The following is a 19246-nucleotide window of genomic DNA, read 5'->3' as shown; positions in this document are numbered from 1 at the left end:
CTAATTTTGTTACAATAGGAAACTGGTACAGATTTTGATTCCCCTTAGAATAATTATTACATAATTGGATGAAGGAAGGTATGAATGGACCCTTAATAATGGATTCTGGGTAGGTTTGCTGGAACAAATACATAGCTAACAATTATTTTGAAATAATGGCATCAGGTTCTTTTGCCAGGTCATTGTCAGGAATGTTCAATCCTTGTTAGAATGTAAACTCCCTGAAGATAATGTTTCTGCCTTTCTTATTCTTACGTTTCTCCAGCAAAGAATAACCGCAGTGTCTGGCCATGGTAGGCACTCAATAAAGAGTCATTGATTGTAATATATGAATGAATGAATGAATGAATGAATGAATGAACTGTTTATTATATATGAAAAAAATTTTTTTGCTCTTTTGTCTTAGTAAAAAGTTTTTGTTCTTGGTTACCCTCTAATGACCTTATATCTTAAGTGAGTTCCCATCTACTTCTTTCCTCTCTATTCTCCTTCCAGATTAATCTTTCTAAAACAGAGTTCAGAATAATACTTCCTTGCACAGTAACTTGGAGACCTGATCACTTACCCATTAATCTTAAACTTCCTAACTTCTCGTCTAAGGCCATTTGAGTCTAGCTTTATTTTTCTAGCCTAAGCTCAGTGTCCCTCTACATGTATTCTATTCCAGGTTCCTTACCATGAACTTTCCCACCTCTCCATCTAAATACTTGGTATGTTTTTTCCTATCACTACCACTTCTGCCTGTCAAAATCCTATCCAGCCTTCAAGTATTTCCTTTAAGATGCCTTACTTAATCCCCTCAAGTGACATTTTTCTCTTTGAACTCTCAAAGCAATTTTCTGTACTGATAGTGATTTGTGTGTCATTTCTTCATATTGCCTTCTCCCCCATTAACTAATAAGCTTTTTAGGAAGAAAAACGATTATCTTACTCAGCTTGTTATCTTCTGAGGTACCTATAACAGTATGTTTCTAGATTAAACAAAAGAATGCTCAATCCTGGACATATCCATTTATTTCAAGAGTCGAAATTCTATAGTTTTCTCAGCTTCTAAATTATTTTCCTACTGTGTGTGTGTGTGTGTGTGTGTGTGTGTGTGTGTGTGTGTGTGTGTGTGTGTGGTGGAGGTAGTTAATGGCTGAGAGACTTAAAAGATTTTTAAAGGTTGGAGTCAACATTTGATGAAGTGACACCTTCATTTTATGCCACTGTTTTATCAAAATGAATTTCAATTATTTTATAAAATCTGGATTTAGCGATGTGGTCAGCCACATTGTTGAGCCATCATACTACATTTCAGGAAGTTAGTTGCAGAGCCTAACAAGGCATAATGAATCTTAGCCAAAAACATAACTTGAGCTATTATATTGGACAGTCTTCATACAAAAAAAATCACTATATCTTTTATGGCATTATTAGATTGATACTTAGAAAAAAATAATACAAAATGGGATTCTTAATGGATCAAACTCAAGACATTGAAATACTCTAGGTATATGGATTCTGGAAAACTCAAGTTATTTATTTATTTGTGAAACTTACCAGGTCATAATCAGCTGATATCAAATCTATTCTGTTCATCTATTCACTCTCTGAATAAGATAATTGAGTACTACACAAATTTATAACTAAGCACTTTGTTTTCTCTCCCTCAATTTATCAATTTACTCTGATAGCAAAGCCACTTATAAGTATATTCTGTAAACATTGAGTTCTTAACAGAGCATCTTATTGAAACGTCTGACTTTATATATAGAAAGAAGGATTTTTTAACATAATCAAATTTGATTCTCTCATAAATAAAGGATACAGTTTTCTGCCAGCTTGTCCCAAAAGCATATGTGATCAAAGACCCTACAAGTAATCATGAAACAGGGTCATAATAATAAAATAAAATAATTATCCTGATATTTGTTAAAGTAGTTTTTTTTTTTTTTACTTTGGGTCTTATCATATAATTTGGAATCCAGATCAATTTAGTTAGTATTGTATTGATATCTGCCTTATCTTTTGTTACCTAGAAATGGTTGTTAGAATTAATAGAAAGCCAGTGTAGAAAAGGCAGCAGTTTGGTATGTTAATTTCTTTTCAAGCACACTAATAGCATAGGAAATTCCCAGGCCCTTATAGTAGGGAATAACAAGTGGAAAGCTGAGGTCTGTCAGCACTCCAAGTGATGATTCTTTCTTTCTCTAGTATGAGGAGGCTCCAAAACAAATAATCACACACACACACACACACACACACACACACACACACACACACACAGTTTAATATTCTGACAAATTTAAACTTGCATTATTGTGTATCACCTGGAACTTATTTCTAATAGTCCTAAGTGTATCATTTTGTAAACATCAGCTTTTCTGCAGGTAGATTATATGAAATAGCCTTTGACCACATATGATCAGGTTCCTTTAAAGCTCTTTGACCTTGGCCAAATCCCTTTCCTTATCTGCACTCACTTTTCTCATCTGTATAATATCTATTTCCTTCACGATATGTAGTTGCACAACTTGAAGTATACTAACATTGGTTAGAGCTTTCTTGAATCCTAGCATTAATCATCAGGAAATGTGTACAGATTCTGTTTTCTTTGTACTGTCTTGGACATAGCTAACTTCCCTTTGAAATAAATCATAGTAGGAAAACTCTCCAAAGCATTTGTAATTCTTTGCATGTGTCTCAATCCAGGGGTAAGACAAATATAAATACATAATAATGAGGTGCTATAGTATGACTAGGTATGATATATCACCATGAATTAGAGAATTGATATAGCAAGCTGGGTGATTACTAATAAGTATCTGTTTTTCATTACAGTAGCAACCTTTCACTCAAAAATGACTAGTATTTTTATATGAAAGACATACAAATAAAAATACCAGTACATGAAAAGGACCATATGAGATGCCACATGCTTTACAGGCAACAACCCTGATGGGTTATCTTTATGTCTTATTATTCCTATTTTGCTATTGAGGGATTTGGGGTTGAGAAAACCCAAATGCATTGCTCAGCATCACTGAGCTAGTAAGTGGCAAGACTATCTTAACTCGGAGCCCATGTTTTCATCACTGTGTTACAACACTGCCCAAGACATGTATTGGCATGAGAGAAAGTAAAATATTGTGGTCTCTGGATGATGGGTGGAACATTTAATTAAAGAGACAGATTTATTCTGCTTGTCCTCAGCACTGTCTGTAAAAACTTTGCATTTTGTAATAAAGTTTTCCATTGTCTCATGTTTTAATATATTGCTTCTTTTCTAAGACTGAAATGCAAGAAAATAAAAATAAGAGGCTGCTTAAAAATATATGATGTACCAACAAAAATCAATTATTCATTTTTCACATTTTTAAGGAGTCAAACATTTGAGAAATTGAAATTGTATTTCTCTCTTTGGTGCCATTCAAGGATCACATATGAGAATACATAACAATATCTTTAGTTGTTTAATTATATAAAATTGAACATTCTCTTATTTGCTGATCCATTTTAGAAAATTGTTTACTCTTAAAAAATAACTTTTCACACATATTTAGAACTTTTTTTTTAAGTAGAAGAGGGGAAATATGCTTGATAGAGTATTGATGAACCCACAAGATATGTGCTTCAATGTCTGCTATTTTACAGTTCAACAAACTAAAAAAATGGTACAGTTAAACAAAACATATAAATAAAACACTGGTGTATCCTAAGAAAGACTTTTATTATTTTTCTTACATTTTCACTGTTTTTTACATAGTGAACTTGTCTTTATGTCATGACAGTAGCCCTGAACTAAGAGATGAAAGATTTTCATTTTTACTTTAATCTACTATCTGTTAAACTAATACTCAACATTAATAGTTTTGAAATATCTATTCTACATAAGAGATTTACTGATTTTTTTGTGAGTTAGCAAATCTCCAAAGTTGTTCTTTGTATACTTTTATGGAGCCCATCAATATAATGCCTTTAGTGTGACAATATGTGTGTGTGTGCATGTATCCCACGTGGAAAATAGCCATTTACTGATAAAAAACATGTTATTCTTTCAAACTGAAGTACCATGATAAAATGGACAGTGCAGCTACATGTCTACTTAGTTGCTCACTCTTTACTTACTACTTACCTAGCTAAAAAAACTGACATTTGAGTGACCAATGGATCAATAATTTGGTGTAGGGTGAATATCATTAGCTTACTTATTGATACAAGATCATAAAGTATATGCAAGCATGAGTGGCATCTTTAAAAATTATAAAACAATTCTAAGCTTCTGTCAATAAAATCTGAGGACTCTCTTTATTGACAAGGATGGTTGTTCAGCAGCAAATAAGTTTATAGTGGGAGAGAGGTTTTACTTTACTTTGGGGTAATGTCTTCTGTTAACATATTCTACCCATAAGAGACAACTTTCCATATCTTGCAGTTTGCAAGATATTTTCCTTAAATAAATAATGGAACATATCTGCTATGGCAGAGAGTTTCTTGCAAGTAACACTTTGTGTAGTTATAGAAAAATACTTTTTTTTCAAAGTGTGGGTGGTAAGGGATTGGATTTTTAGATATAAAAGTGTGGGTTTAATTAGATCTATGCTGTCTAATCTGTTTAATATAATATGTATTATATAAATATAATATAATCTGTGGAATGATTATACACTCATAAGGGTTTAAATTAGAGCGTGGTAGAGAAGATGTGACACCAGTCTGCTCTGCCAAGGAAGGCTTGCTGCCCAGTAGCTGTGAGTGCTGCAGCCGCTTCTGGAGCTGCCATAGCTGCAGAGAGCTGCCTTCCCAGTTCATACCCTTCCAAGAGCAAGCCACAGCCCATGACTGCCTGAGTTAGGAGTACGAAGGCCTGGTCATTTGGACCAAATGCAGGACATTTCTGATGGACGGTTTTAGTTCCACAGTTCTCCATGAGGCTGGTTAAAGCCACAGGGCCTGCAGTGTAACACACTTCTCCCTTGGCCCTAATAATCACCTCACATATTCAACTCTGTCTCCCTGGAGAATCATCCAGCTACAATACAGAGATCAGAGAGTTCAGGGAGCTCACAGGAGACAAGAATCCTATTGTGGATGAAACACACACACACACTTAAAATTATTTATTGCTCTTTATCCTTCAGCATTGTGTATGTGTGAGACAGAGTGTGCATTAATATGTGGTTTTTAGTAAGCTTTTAAAAAATTTTAACATTATATGTCAGCATTTTATGAAATCAATAAGGATTCTAGCCAATTATCTGTGATATTTTAGGGTAATCTTGATATGTACTTGCCAACATTTAACTATGTCATATTGTTTGGCACTATCTTTTTTTTCTTTCAGCTTTCCCTTGTTATGAATTATGTTGCAATAACCATCCTCCTTGTAAGTTTTCTGCATGAGAATTCCTCCTTTACCCCTCCTATGGCAATTCTGATTACTACAAAATTGAATTGTTTTTATAATTTTGAAAAGTAAAATAATTAAGTACATCTTTATTTGTACATAAAAGAGCTACATTTTTAAATATAAGCTGGTCCAGAAAAGTATTAATAAAGAGTATAAATAGAACTCAATTTATTAGAATAAGTTTTGTGAATTATAGCGGATATTAAATTAATCATGAGGTTTTTTTCCAGTCCCTTTGTTTTGGGAAAAGGACAGATTTTATATACTGGATCTGCCTTGCCTTCAGTGATTGCATTCCACTTTTTTAAGAAATTAATGTGCCTTTGAAAGTAAAACATTATTAAGAAAACTTTTTTTTCAAACTGTTGAGTTAATTCTGTCCTATTAAAAATGTTCTACAATTCCTAATTGACTTCATTGGTTTTTATTATCAGTCATAATACTCAAACAGTTTATAACCAAATAATGATGTTCATCAGTTTTTCTGGTATGATCAGTAATGCCTGGGATTGCTGGTTATCTAATACCTGTTAGAACTACATATTTTAGTCTCAGTACCTTCTACCAGATGACATTAAATTGGTAAATTGATAAGTGACTTTTTTTATTGCATCTAGTAAGTTGCTGATGAAAAAGTCCAGATAACTTAAACAGCCAAGTCCACAATTATATGTGGATCATGAGGGAAAGCTGCTTCAAGTCCTGAAAATATAAGTCTGCAAAGGAATTTCTAATTCAAATATCCCTGTTTATTATTGTGAAATTTGTTATATGTACATTCAAACTGGAACATATATAGGAAAGTTTTGTCAAGAAAGCATCATGCATTTTTGTTTTGTATAAAGCAATCTTCTATCATAATTACTGAATTAGGTCATACAATTAAAGTAATTGCTAATGTGTTCTTTTTTTTTAATTCTCCTGAAACGGCCTGCTCACTTTCTAGCAGATTTTGCATTTAAGCTGTGATCAGTCAGCCAAACACCTAGGGAAAGAATCTCTATCACTGATTAGAGTCTAAAGGCCAGTGTGTCCAAGGTGACTGAATCTCACATACCTGAGAGGTGATAGTTTTATATTTTTTTCCTCAGGAAATGATATATTCTTGATCTTAGAGAAAAATTGACCACTTTCTCACCATTCATATGATGGTAACTGTAGGTGTTTATTTTTATACCCTTCATTTTTTAGAGCAACTTCAGATTCACAGCAAAGGTGAATAGAAGAAAGGTACAGAGGTATTCTGTACACATCCTGTTCTGACACATGCATAGCCTGCCCCATTGTCAACATCCCACACCTTGTTGTTCATTTGTAAGAATGAACTTACATTGATATTTCATCACCCAAACACCTGAGTTTTACACATTAGGGTTCACTCCTGGTGGTGTACATTCTCTGGGTTTAAACAAATGTATAATGACATGTATCTACTAATGTGTTATCATGCAGAATAGTTCCACTTCCCTAAAAATTCTTTGTTCTCTGCCTGTTCATCCATTCCTCTCCCCAACTCTTGACAGTGACTGATATTTTTACTGTCTCCCCATCATTTTGGCTTTTCCAGAGTGTCATCATGTAGGAATCATACAGTATGTAGCTTTTTCAGGTAGACTTCTTTTCTTTAGTAACATGCCTGTAAGGTTCCTCTATGTTTTTTCATGACTTGATAGCTTCATTTGTTTTTAGCACTAAATAGTTTTTTCATTATCTGAATATACCAGTTTATTTATCCATCGCTTAACTGGTGCACATTATGATTGCTTTCACGTTTTGGCAATTATGAATAAATCTGTTGTAAACATCCCTGTACAGTTTTTGTGTGGGCATAAGTTTTCATTTGGGTAAATACCAAGAGTGTGATTACTGGATGAAATGGTAAGAGAATACCATAGTTTTAGTTTACTTTAGTTTTTTTTTTTTAGAAATTACCAAACTGCCTTACAAAGTGCCCATATCATTTTACATTCCCACCAGCAATGTTCATATGTTAGAGATTGGTCCACATCCACTCCAGCATTTGTTGTTGTCAGGTTCTGGATTTTGGCCATTCTGCTAGAAATATAATGGTATCTCATTGCTGTTCTAATTTGCAATTCTGTATTAACATATGATATTGAACATCTTTTCATATGCTTACTTGGCATCTGTATATCTTCCTTGAAGAAGTACCTGTTTAGGACATGGCTGGTTTTTAATCTATCTTTTTGTTATGTTTTAAGAGTTCTTTGCAATTAGGGTAAGAGCCTTTTATTGAATATGTCTTTTGAAAATATTTCCCCCTGCCTCTGTGGCTGTCTTATCACTCTCTTGACACAGTTTTAATTTTAACAAAGTTCAACTTAGCAATTATTTCTTTCCAGGATCATGCCTTTGATGTATTTATAATCATCAAACCTAATGTCATCTAGGTTATCTTCTATGAGTTGTAGGATTTTTTTCTTTTTATCAAATGTACATCACAGTGGTTCAATGGTCCCCCTCATTTTCCCCTTCACCCCTGCCCACGTCCCTCTCCTTTGGTAACCACTAGTCACTTCTCAGTGTCTATGAGCTTAATGGTGTTTTGTTCCTTCTTTTTTGCTTTGTTTCTATATTCACAAATAAGTGAAATCATATGGTATTTGTCTTTCTCCACCTGATTTATTTCACTGAGCATAATACCTTCTAGATCCATCGATGTTGTTGCAAATGGTAGGATTTGTTTTCTTCTTATGGCTGAATAATATTCCATTGTGTATATGTACCACATCTTCTCTATCCATTCATCTACTGATGGACACTTAGGTTGCTATCTTGGCTATAGAAAACATGGATTCAGTGATAAACAGAGGTACACATATCTTTTTGAATCAGGGATTTTGTTCTCTTCAGGTAAATTCTTAGTAGTAGAATTACTGAGTCAAATGATATTTCTTTTTTGTTTTTTGAGGAACCTCCATATAACAGTTTAACCAATTTGCAGTCCTACCAACATTGTAGAAAGGTTACCCTTTCTCTGCATCCTTGCCAGTATTTGTTATTTCTTGTCTTTTGGATAGTGGCCATTCTAACTAGTGTGAGGCAACAATTCGGTTTTAATTTTAATACTTCATATAGTAATCTTATTTTTCCTCCTCTTGGTTCTCATATTCCCCTAGTATATTTGTAGTTCTGTATATATACATCGAGTATGTATTCATCAGGTTAAGTCAAACTCTTCAGATTGTTCAAGTTTTCAAATTCAGAGTGAACAATGGAAATTGGAAAGTATATTCATTCTAGGAAGACATGAATTTTCTGCTGATGTAAAAGAAAGGGAATTCCCTTGTTCAATTCTCCCATTCAAAACTGACAGTAAATAATATTATAATCACAAAATGCTGAAGGCAAAAACCATTTAAATCAAAACCATGACAGAAATACTTACTAGCATGATTATTAGCCAACATTTTGGGACTATAACTAACACAATATGAAAATTAAATAAGACCATCATTACAAAAGTGTTAACATAAAGAAATTATTATATTAATGATGTTGTAGTAGAAATGATGATTATATGATTGTCTGATCCCTTAGAAGTTAGCAAAAGTTAATAAATTAAACAGAGAAATTGGCGCCAGGTAGAAATAAGATACAGAAAAACTAATGGTTTTATTTATTTACTTATTTGCCTCTACTTAAAATAACCAACCTGGAATAGAAAAATTACTTAATTCACATTAACAATAAGAGATGAATATTTAAGAGTAAAATAAGATCTAAAGGGACTAGTTTGTAAAATTTATGCAATCTTATTAATGGAAATGAGAACTTAAATAGAGAAATACAATATATTCATAAAGGAAAATACAATATATTCATAGCATCAAAATATCATTAATCTCTGGAATAATACATATAATTTATGCAATCACAAAATCCAAACAAATGTGTGTGTTTACAACATAATATGGTTTTAAACTGCATATGTCAAAAGAAGTATAAATTTAAAAAATGGTAAAAATGAAGAATAATGAAGTCTGATATTAGATGATATCAAAGCTTAAATTAAGACAAATGCAAACAAAATTTGGGTCAGGAACTATCAAATGGATCAAATCTTTTTTGATTGCCAGTGGAACAAAATGAACAATCTATATTTGGCCTATGGAATCTGATATGAACATATGTGGTATTTAAACTTGTAAAAAATTCATTTATTATGTGATGTTAGAACAATTGACTATCTAGTGAAAAGAATAGAAAGTTGGACTTCTAAAAATTAAAAAATAAAAAGTAGACCATAACTTCTTTAATAAGCTAGAAAACCCTTGAAACTATGAATTAAATGACAGATGTATTACCCTCCCAAAAGTGTGCATGACAGATGCTGCAATAAACAGAAAACAGACTAACAATATTTGCAGCATATATTAATCTTACAAATTGACAAGACTCACAATGATAAAAGAGTATATTATATAAAAATTCCATTATCAGAAGAGCACATATATGTATGAGAAGATACTCAATTTCTCTATTAGTTGTGGAAATGCAAATTAAATCTGTAATGAAATTTGCAAAACCCTTCAATTGTCAACTGCATTAATGTTGAGTGTTAGCAAGGTGAAAAATGTATTGTACATTTCTGTTATGAGCAAAAATTGTTATTCTCTGAAAAAGAAAGGGAAAAAATCCTTTTGTATGTGTTATGAGGGTACAATAGAAGAAAAGACACTGCAAATTTCTAAATCAGATTATCCTGTCACTTACTTGTTTTTCTTGCCTTCAGTCAGACCAAGACATCTCTAATCTATAACCTTCAGTGAAGATGGCTGAAATAGGAGTCTCCATCCAAGAAATCTTAATAAGAGTAAAGACTTATCAAACCACTTCCTCAAGATATGATACTCAATGTGGATCTTGACAGTTTGTAGAACTATAGTTTGGAAATTCATTATATAAAACTTTTTTGAGGACTGACAGTATTGTTTAATCTAGAATTGTAACTCCAGATTGTGTTCAGTTACAATGATGTATTATTGAAAGTGTAATAGGTTTAGATCTAGGTATGATGGAAACCCATTTTCTTTCCAATATAAACAATCAACCAAAGCAGCAAGGAACACTACCCTTCTGTATGTTTTGAAATATATAATAGGATGCTCCAAGTAGCTTGTGTGCATATGCTGTAAAGACAATGGAAAAAATAGTTTGATGTTCAGTGAAGAACATAACACAAAGTGAATGATCAGGGCAACTAAGCATCTTGTGTTAGTCTCTAGGGAGACACAGGAGAGTTGACTTAGCTGAGTAAAATAAAATACAGCTATTGAGATATAATCATAAAAGAATAAGGAAATCAAGGGTCAATAAATTTGCTGTTTACTGGGGAAGTGAAAATAAAAATAAAAATTAAGGTGAAGACTAAATGATGATGCATATACAGGTAAAGAAATCTTCAAGTTATAAGTGAATAGATGCCGGACAAATATAGAAGTTTCGATGACCCCTGCCTCTTTGTATTCATACTCTTATCCAACCCCTCCCCTTGAGTGTGGAATGGCCATAGTGACTTGCTTGTAATGACTGGAATACAGAAAAAAACTGGTTTTCCTGTGTTTAATGATAAGTTAAAAAATCATGACTTCCATCTTACTAGTATTCTCTCCTGTGATGGTTCCATTTCTCTCTCTCTTGCCTTCTCAGCTCACTCATTTTAATAAAGAGAGCTGTCATTCTGAAGCAGTCCATGTGGCAAAGAATTTATGGCAGCCTACAGCCAACAACTGGCAAGGAACCAAGGTCCCTCAGTCCATCAACCCTCAAGGAACAGAATTCTGACAACAACCAATCCTGAGTTAGCTTGAAAGAGGAGTTTGCCCCAGTTGAATCTTGAGATGAGTGTGGCCCTGGCTGAGAAGTTGATTGCAAGCTTGTGAGAGACCGTGAGTTGGAGGACCTAGGTAAGCCATGCATAGATTCCTGCCCCACAGAAAATATGAAATAATAAATGTGTATTGTTTAAGTCAGTAAGATTTGGAACAATTTGCTGTGGAGCAATAGGTAGGTAATATAGAATGTGTTATTAAATATAAGAGGAGTTATTGTGACATAATATGATTTAAGAAAGCTTTGTGAAGAAAAGGAATGACCTGAATCTTAAAAAGGGAATAGTATTAATTGTTACCTAATTAAACTGAGCAATTCTGTAAATTGCACTGAGAAATTAGAAATAAATCTGGGAAGAGTTTTAAAGAAGGCAAACATTAATCAGAATGAAATGATGAAATGAGACTAAAAGCAAGAAAATCAATTGCTAGTGAAAAGATAGGAGAGTCATTAGAGAGATCTTTAAAAATGAGAGGGAGAGAGAATGGGAGAAGAAGAGAACATTTTTATTTGAACATCTTAGCTTTTATATGTGTGGCTTTTAAAATACTTTGTAATTTAGCCATAAAAGTAGGTATTTGGGTTATTAAAAATGGTGAGCAGTTTATTTGAAATCGAACAGGATATCTGAAGTGTGTGTGTGTGTGTATGTTTCACAAAGGCTGTAATAGTTACGAAAATATTGGGGTTATTTCACTCCAGAATTCTTGAGAGCTTGAGGAGGAATCCAGAAATATTTGTGAGTGGGTTCTCTCTACTGCTTTCCATTATGAAGTGTGAATGGCATGCACATTAACTCATTCTTTGATTACTGTAAAGCACCACACTCTATTTTTAGATGTTGAAAGAATGTCTCCTTGATGGTTAAAAGTGGTTAGCAAAGGCAGAGAAGTCAGCTATCTATACACTTCAGTGGTGGGACACCAGAAAAAAACAATCTGGGGATACATAGGTGTGCAGTCACACTACTTTGAAGACTTGCCTTTGTGCTTTCAAGTGGGAAGTGGACCTCGATATATCCTTATCATTCCCAGTTCTCAAATCTACAAATCAGGTCAGTCACTGCACCTCCCTAGGGACAGAGTAGGAAAAGGGATAGGGATACTATGAATGGGTTCATAAGCAATCCTTCCTAGGGGAGACCAGAAATAGGGAAAAATAATATTCCCTTAAAAGTAAACACATGGAAACTAGTCAATATCCTTACTTAGGCCATTGAATTATCTCTGTTAGGTGTTGTTTAATCGTGAAATCTTCAGCTCCTATACTTCTCTCACTAATTATAAAACACTAATTCTGAAATTTCAGCCAGCTATAAGGACATAGTTATACACACAAAGTGAGCATAACCTGTTAAGTAAGATAAAATTATGTGACTTGACTAACATCCCTATTATTATCTCAATTATCTAGTCTGACACTGTATATTACTGCATTTTAATTGAATTAATATGTGTAGAAGACAGAGGGTCAAGAAATCTTTAATGAATGAATCAGAATCAGCATTTCAAGGATATAAAGAGATTAAAAATTACCTTAGAAGCACTGTGCAGGCTTCATAGAAGACACAGAGGAAATTATTTTCCACCCACAACTCACTGAAGCACTTGCAATATTCAGGGAATATTAGAGTAGCTCTTTCACAGGGCATTGGAATGGAAGGTAGGGGTGATAGGAGAATAGCTTAAGAGGAGCTGAAGGAATGTGCTGAAGGATTGACGGGGTGTTAAGATACACTTAGAAATTATTTGTTCATCTTGTAGGCTAGTGGCCTTCAAACTTTTCTTTTTTCATTAACACCTATTTGTAAAAGTTTTGAGACTATAACCCTCATGATTTATGTTTATAGATATAGATGTCAAATAATATACAAGTAATATTGGCAAAATGTCCAATTGTTTTAAGTAAAGTTTAATATAGAAATTTGGATTTTTCCAGTTTCTCAGTCTACACCATATTAGATACAGGGAATTACAATTAGGAAAGTGGATAGAGACTAATGGCTAATAACAATGGTCAGTTTGTAAGGATCAAAATATTTTATTATAAAACCTAAATCCTTAGTCTAGAGAAATCCAATTGTAGACATCTGCCATTTGGAAGTATGTAAAGCACTTTGAGATATTGCCATTATACTTATTTGAAATACTAAGATACTTAAGTGAATAAGCTATTTAAATATTTAAAATTTTAAAGGATGCACTTTCCTCCTTGATGATGGATAAATGATTTGTATCTGTCCCTTTGATTCTCCCTTAGATTTCATATGCAATGAATTATAATCATTATTTATAAAGGCACACTCTTACCTTATCCATGCATGGTCCATTTTAATTCATATAGTTAATTGCTTAAAATATAATAATAAGCACTTTCAAACATACCAACTAAACTTTAGCTCTTTTTTATTAGTTTTGCCACTGAATACAGCTTAATACTTGTCAACTAAAAGGATAGCTGAATGTGATTGCTGACTACTACCAGCCTAATTGTCATGTTGTAGAATAATTTTTTCTTCACTTTTTCAGACCAATTAACACTTGCCTCTTGAAAACTAAATATTCACCTACTTAAGTGGCCACATACAATTATTTTAAATCTACTACTATTTTTTAAACTAAATGGTAATACCATAACAACGTCAGAGACTCTAATTTTATATTCACAGAGATTCATACATAATCACATTTATTACTTATACTTATATATAGTTTGTTGACCGAAATAAATTTTTCAAATGTAGGACATGAAAAATAATCAAATAAGGTATTTACTAGTTAATGAGTTGAAAAATATCATCTAACTTGCTTCCATTTTTTATACTTATAAATCTGATGTTAGATATATTTCACCTAGTGCTATTTCATCTTTTCAATGAAGACATCAAATGTCCATGTTTCTTTAAAGCGAATGAATGAAAATTTCCTCATTGTCATTTAATTTTGTTAAAGAAGGTAGAAATATAAAGAATTGAAAGCAAAATACATTTCAAATAATTTGTTCTTTGAAAATTGTTTTTATCTTTCCCAAGTCTTTTTTGTCCTTACTTTCTTTTTTTAAATCTTTTGTAGCAGCATTTTAATTTCAGAACCAATTATATAATATGTTTTAATATAAACTCAGATTAACATCTGCCTTCTTTAAAAATAATCTAGAATAAACTAATTGTAAATAGGGTAATATTCCAGACCCATTTGACCTTTCCCTGCCCTTCTAATATTGCCTGAGTCTATGTTGACCAACTCTTATGATATAATGGACAGTAATCTAATCTAGTAGACAAGTGAGCCTGTAAAAGCACATGAGGAGAAGAGAAATCAAATGCTTATTTTCTGACATTCAGGCATAACTGGTATTTCACTGTGTAACACTGTATATATAGTAGATAATATTTCAGTTTGCACAAATAGATTCTCTAAGTTTTCTGAAATTTTTATTTGGTATAATTTGGTAACTGCTTCTCTTTCTCAGCCATGAAATAAATCTTTCAGGCTTAACCAGAACATAGAAGAGATATAAAAGCTAACTATTGGCAAAACTAAGAGGAAGGAGCCAGTTTGGCCTTAGTAAGGGAGAGTCAGAAGAGATGTCATAAAGTTTAATACACAAATTGTTTGTAAATGTTAAGTATAAATAGGTAGAGATAAAAAGAAACCAATATACAAAATCCTAATGGGGAAAAGCTCGGTATATTAGGGAAATTTTGAGAATTTTAATAAGGTTCCATAATATGTCCCTGCTAGAAATGTGACACAGCCCCTGCAGTGACCCTTCTGCTCTTGTACAGCGTTTCTAAATGATGGGTGGAATTGGGGTGACAGCTACCACAGGCACTGACTCTGAAGGCAAACATCTCCTGAAGGTGGCTGTCACAAATGCAGAGTGTTCAGTGCACCTGATGCCCTTGCTGGGGCTAATTTGAATGATCTGCAGATAAGATCAATAAGAGACAGAACACTGTTATCCTTGTTACAGATCCAGAAACTGGTGAGCATCTAAGGTATTGGTAAATTAAACAGTCAACTCAGTCTCCTGTTACATCTCAATGGGATACCGAAGAAAATTGTCAGGCCCTGAGATCTGAGTTTACCCTCCTTATGAGCCACCACATGAGCCTGTTGTTACTGTTCCAGGGGTGCTGGTATGAGACTCCTGGGTCAGAAGATAAAGACTCTGTTACTCATAGCACCATGAGCAGCACAAGTGTGCATGGGTTCACCTTCTTCCACTAGCCCAGTGGAGCCTGTGCAGAGGGCCCAGACAGGCTCTGCACATGCAGTGAGTTGCATCACAGGAGAAAAGTATTGAGCCTTGAGAATTTACCAATGTAAAGCAAGCGGTAAGCAAGCCTGCCTGTTTCCCCAAAGGAAGACATTACCTCATCCCTCAAGGTTGCTCTCTGTAAATACAACCCAGAGATACAGCCCAGGTGAAATGCTGTCAGGGTCTTGCATTCTTGGTATACCCACCAAGACTTGTAGGAGTGTGAAAGATCAAAGAGAGAAAGAGAGGTTAGATTACTGCAGTAAGTCCACACCTAGAAGGTCACCCCATGTAAGACTGTCCTACTTTCATTCTTTTATTCTGTTAGTTTTGGGGTAATAAAACTTACCTGGATTTCTTAATGTTTCTGTAAAAAGCCTTAGCGTCCTGAGATGTGGAAATATTTTTACCCTTCACATACCACAAAAATTAGATCTGTAACTATTTGTCTAGTAAATTGTTCTAACCTAAAAGGATAATAAAACTTCCCATATTTTCTCAAGGGGACCAATGATTACAGACTGGAAAAGGTGCCTAAGTTAAGCTGCAGGGTGCCAAGGAGACTGGACTATTATCTCCTCAGGAACTGACATTTCAGAAGGAATATCTCAGACACAGGATAGAGAGTTTTATTTATATAGCAAAGGAATACAGGCCTTTTCAAAGAAGACCCTTACAGGAAGGGAGGGAGACAGCTATATCCTTCTCCTTTACAAGCAGAGAAAAGGCCTTTTACTTTGTATCTCACCTATGGAGTTTTGGACTACTCAAGTAGAAAAAAATCCGATCAGCTCTCATCTTGTTGCCTGAAGATAGGGGAAAAAGAGTCAATTCACTTATTATTTACTGTCAGGCAATAGGAAATCTGTCTCTAACCCAGAATATTTCAAGATAAAATTAATGAAGATGAGTATTTAAAAAACCCACATTAGTTTTTAACAAATATCTGTTGAGCATCTCTTCTATGATGGGCCTAGTTTTAAAGCCAATGATAGAGTGGAGCTAAAAGGAGCATATTCCCTAACACATAGGGTTTGTACTATAGTTGAAAGACATTCACTGAGCAAAAATTATACTAATAAATTTACTATGATATATTCTCATAAATACAAAAAAATAAAAATAAATACAATATTTTTAGGAAGGAGAAAGGGGAAAATCCAATTTAGGTATTAGATAAGGTTTCTTTTAAAAATTATTTCACAGCACTTGTTATTGATAAATATGAAGATAAAGATATACATATGTGCATTTTTTTCTCTCCTCCCTCCTCCTTTTTGGCCACTACTTTATCCCAGTGCCTAGGACAAGGCCTTCTAAATAATAGAAGTTCAGGAAGTTATCATTGAATAATGAGTAAATGACTGATTGAAAAAAGTCATTGCGTCATTTAACCTGAGTCCTGAAGCATAGCAGTTAAGCCAAGAATGGAGGGGAAAGCATTTCAGAGAGAGAAAAGCATGCTGGGAGACCTCAGGAAAGGAGTAAACAGAGCTTATTGGCCATGCTAAAGATCTGATATGTATCTCAAGTGATAATAACTACACATTTTAACAAAAGTACAAGATCCAATTTATATATTTTTTAAAAATTCATAACTGGCTGTTAAGTGGACACTGGGTTTTCTGAGGGAAAGAGAAAGTAAGAAACTCACTAAAATGTTCCATTAGGCCATGGAAGGTGACAGTGGAAAAGAAAATAAGTGAACAGAGTGAAGATAAGATTAATAGAATCACTGGGACTTGCTATGGGGATTGAGGACAAGGCTGGCATCACCACTGATAGATAGGAATGTACTAACATTTGAATGTGAGGTATAGTTCTGTGAGCTTTGAAAGAACTACTCAAAGATACATTCAGCATTAAAAATTTAAAGAGTGAAGTGTAAGAAGCAATGGGAAGCAAACCGATCAGTAAAATATTTGGGGAATGCTCATATTGACTGTAATATGTGGTTCATTTTCTAGGTGTCTTTCAAAATGCTGTAAGTAAATTTCCATACAATAATGATTTGCTAGATGGCATCAGAAGTATTTAATAGTTGAGCATAAGGTCCTTGGTGAAAAACTTCTATGTATTAGAAGTTTGGATTATGCTAGAAATACATATGGTTAACTATGTAAATTGAAATTTTAACTACTGAAAATAAAACCTATAATAGTCAAACCAACAGATAAAGTAAAAAAAAAAAAGAGGTAAATGAAAATAGCAAAGATTCAAACGACTTAGAAATTTACAAGGCTAAATGGAAAGATAATTTTGTATAAACAGGAAAATGATATACAGGAATATGAGACAAGTTTCCAAGATTTAAATGCACAATTCACTATCTTGTCAAGGGCAGTAAACACCAACTTCAATTATTAACAGCTCCTTTTAAAATACTATCAATTGAAAAAAAAGCACATGAAGATATTGTGTTTTAAATATGTAAAATATACTAATTTCTGATCACTGACTTTTAATGGAATGTTAAGAAAAAGCAGCCTACAGGTTAGGGTTGTATTCTCAGGAAACATTCCCATCTCAATTGCAAGAAAAACCTGTGTATGTGGACTGAAAGAAGAGAGCTGATGTTTGCTTTCTTAGTCTTGGAGAGGAAAGCAAAGAACTTGAGATGGAGAGAGAGAAGAGATAGAGACTTCACAACTCAACAACATTGCTCGACTGCTCCCACTCTCACCTCCAGACACAAAACAGGAAATTATAGCCTTGGTAGATACATTTACTCTAATTGCAAACTGGACACTTATGCAAGTGGAATAGGAACACAGAGAACACACATGCTGAGGAAGAGGGTGTTGTCAACTCTATTATTATACTTGTTAGAAAGACACTAGTCCTCAGTTTCTTCATCCTGACATCTTTGGCCCATTCCTTCACCAAGTTATGAGTCCCAAATTTGTTTCAACCTCACCCCTCAAAACAAATTATTTGAAATGATAATAACCAGGTAGCTTATAATTATATTGTGCTTTTATTATTTTATAGTGAATTTATATTTTTTACACAATCCTAAGAGGCAAGTTTGGTGTGTATATGATCTCCATTTTACAGATGAGAGAAGTATGGCTTGGGAAAATGAAATGGTGCTCCTGTATTTACAAGTTTTGGAAGGGGAACATGGATTGAGGCAGGTCTCAGATTCCCTAGTTTCAAGTTTGGTTCTCTTTCTGTTAAAACAAAGTACATTTTAGACAATATTAGATAACAAACATTAACTGTAAAGTTGGTTTGGTTAAACTAATTTATAAAATCAAGGACTTAGAGCATAATTACATGAGGATTGTTTGAAATTAATAAAACCACACTATGCAGAGTAGATTTTATTTAAATTAAGTATTTAGGGAGTTGTGCATCAATATATTTAACAATAAATATGAGTAAGAGCTGAGGGAATGAAGTCATCATATAGAGACAATTACTCTAAGAAGCCTAGTAAGCTCTAAGGATATTAAATCTTACAGTTGGGTAGAGTTCTGCTAGTAAAAACTGAAGATATCTTTCCTAGCCTCTCTGCCTTGTGCAGTTTGGTTCTTAACTCCCTCAAATATGGATTAGTGTGTGGAAAAAAAATGATGATGCAATCACCAACTGTCATCACAGGGCCTGGACCACACAGGCACCTGAGCCTCGGCACCACAAACGCTTCTCCTTTGCCTGGTGCCATGAATATACAGAGGCGGTACCTCACTCGGTTCTCATCCTTTGCTCTCTCTCCCGGGGGTCAAGCCG

Source organism: Manis javanica, chromosome 1 (genome assembly GCF_040802235.1).
Source record: "Manis javanica isolate MJ-LG chromosome 1, MJ_LKY, whole genome shotgun sequence".
NCBI classification, from domain to species: Eukaryota; Metazoa; Chordata; class Mammalia; order Pholidota; family Manidae; genus Manis; species Manis javanica.
This window is presented reverse-complemented; position numbering follows the sequence as displayed.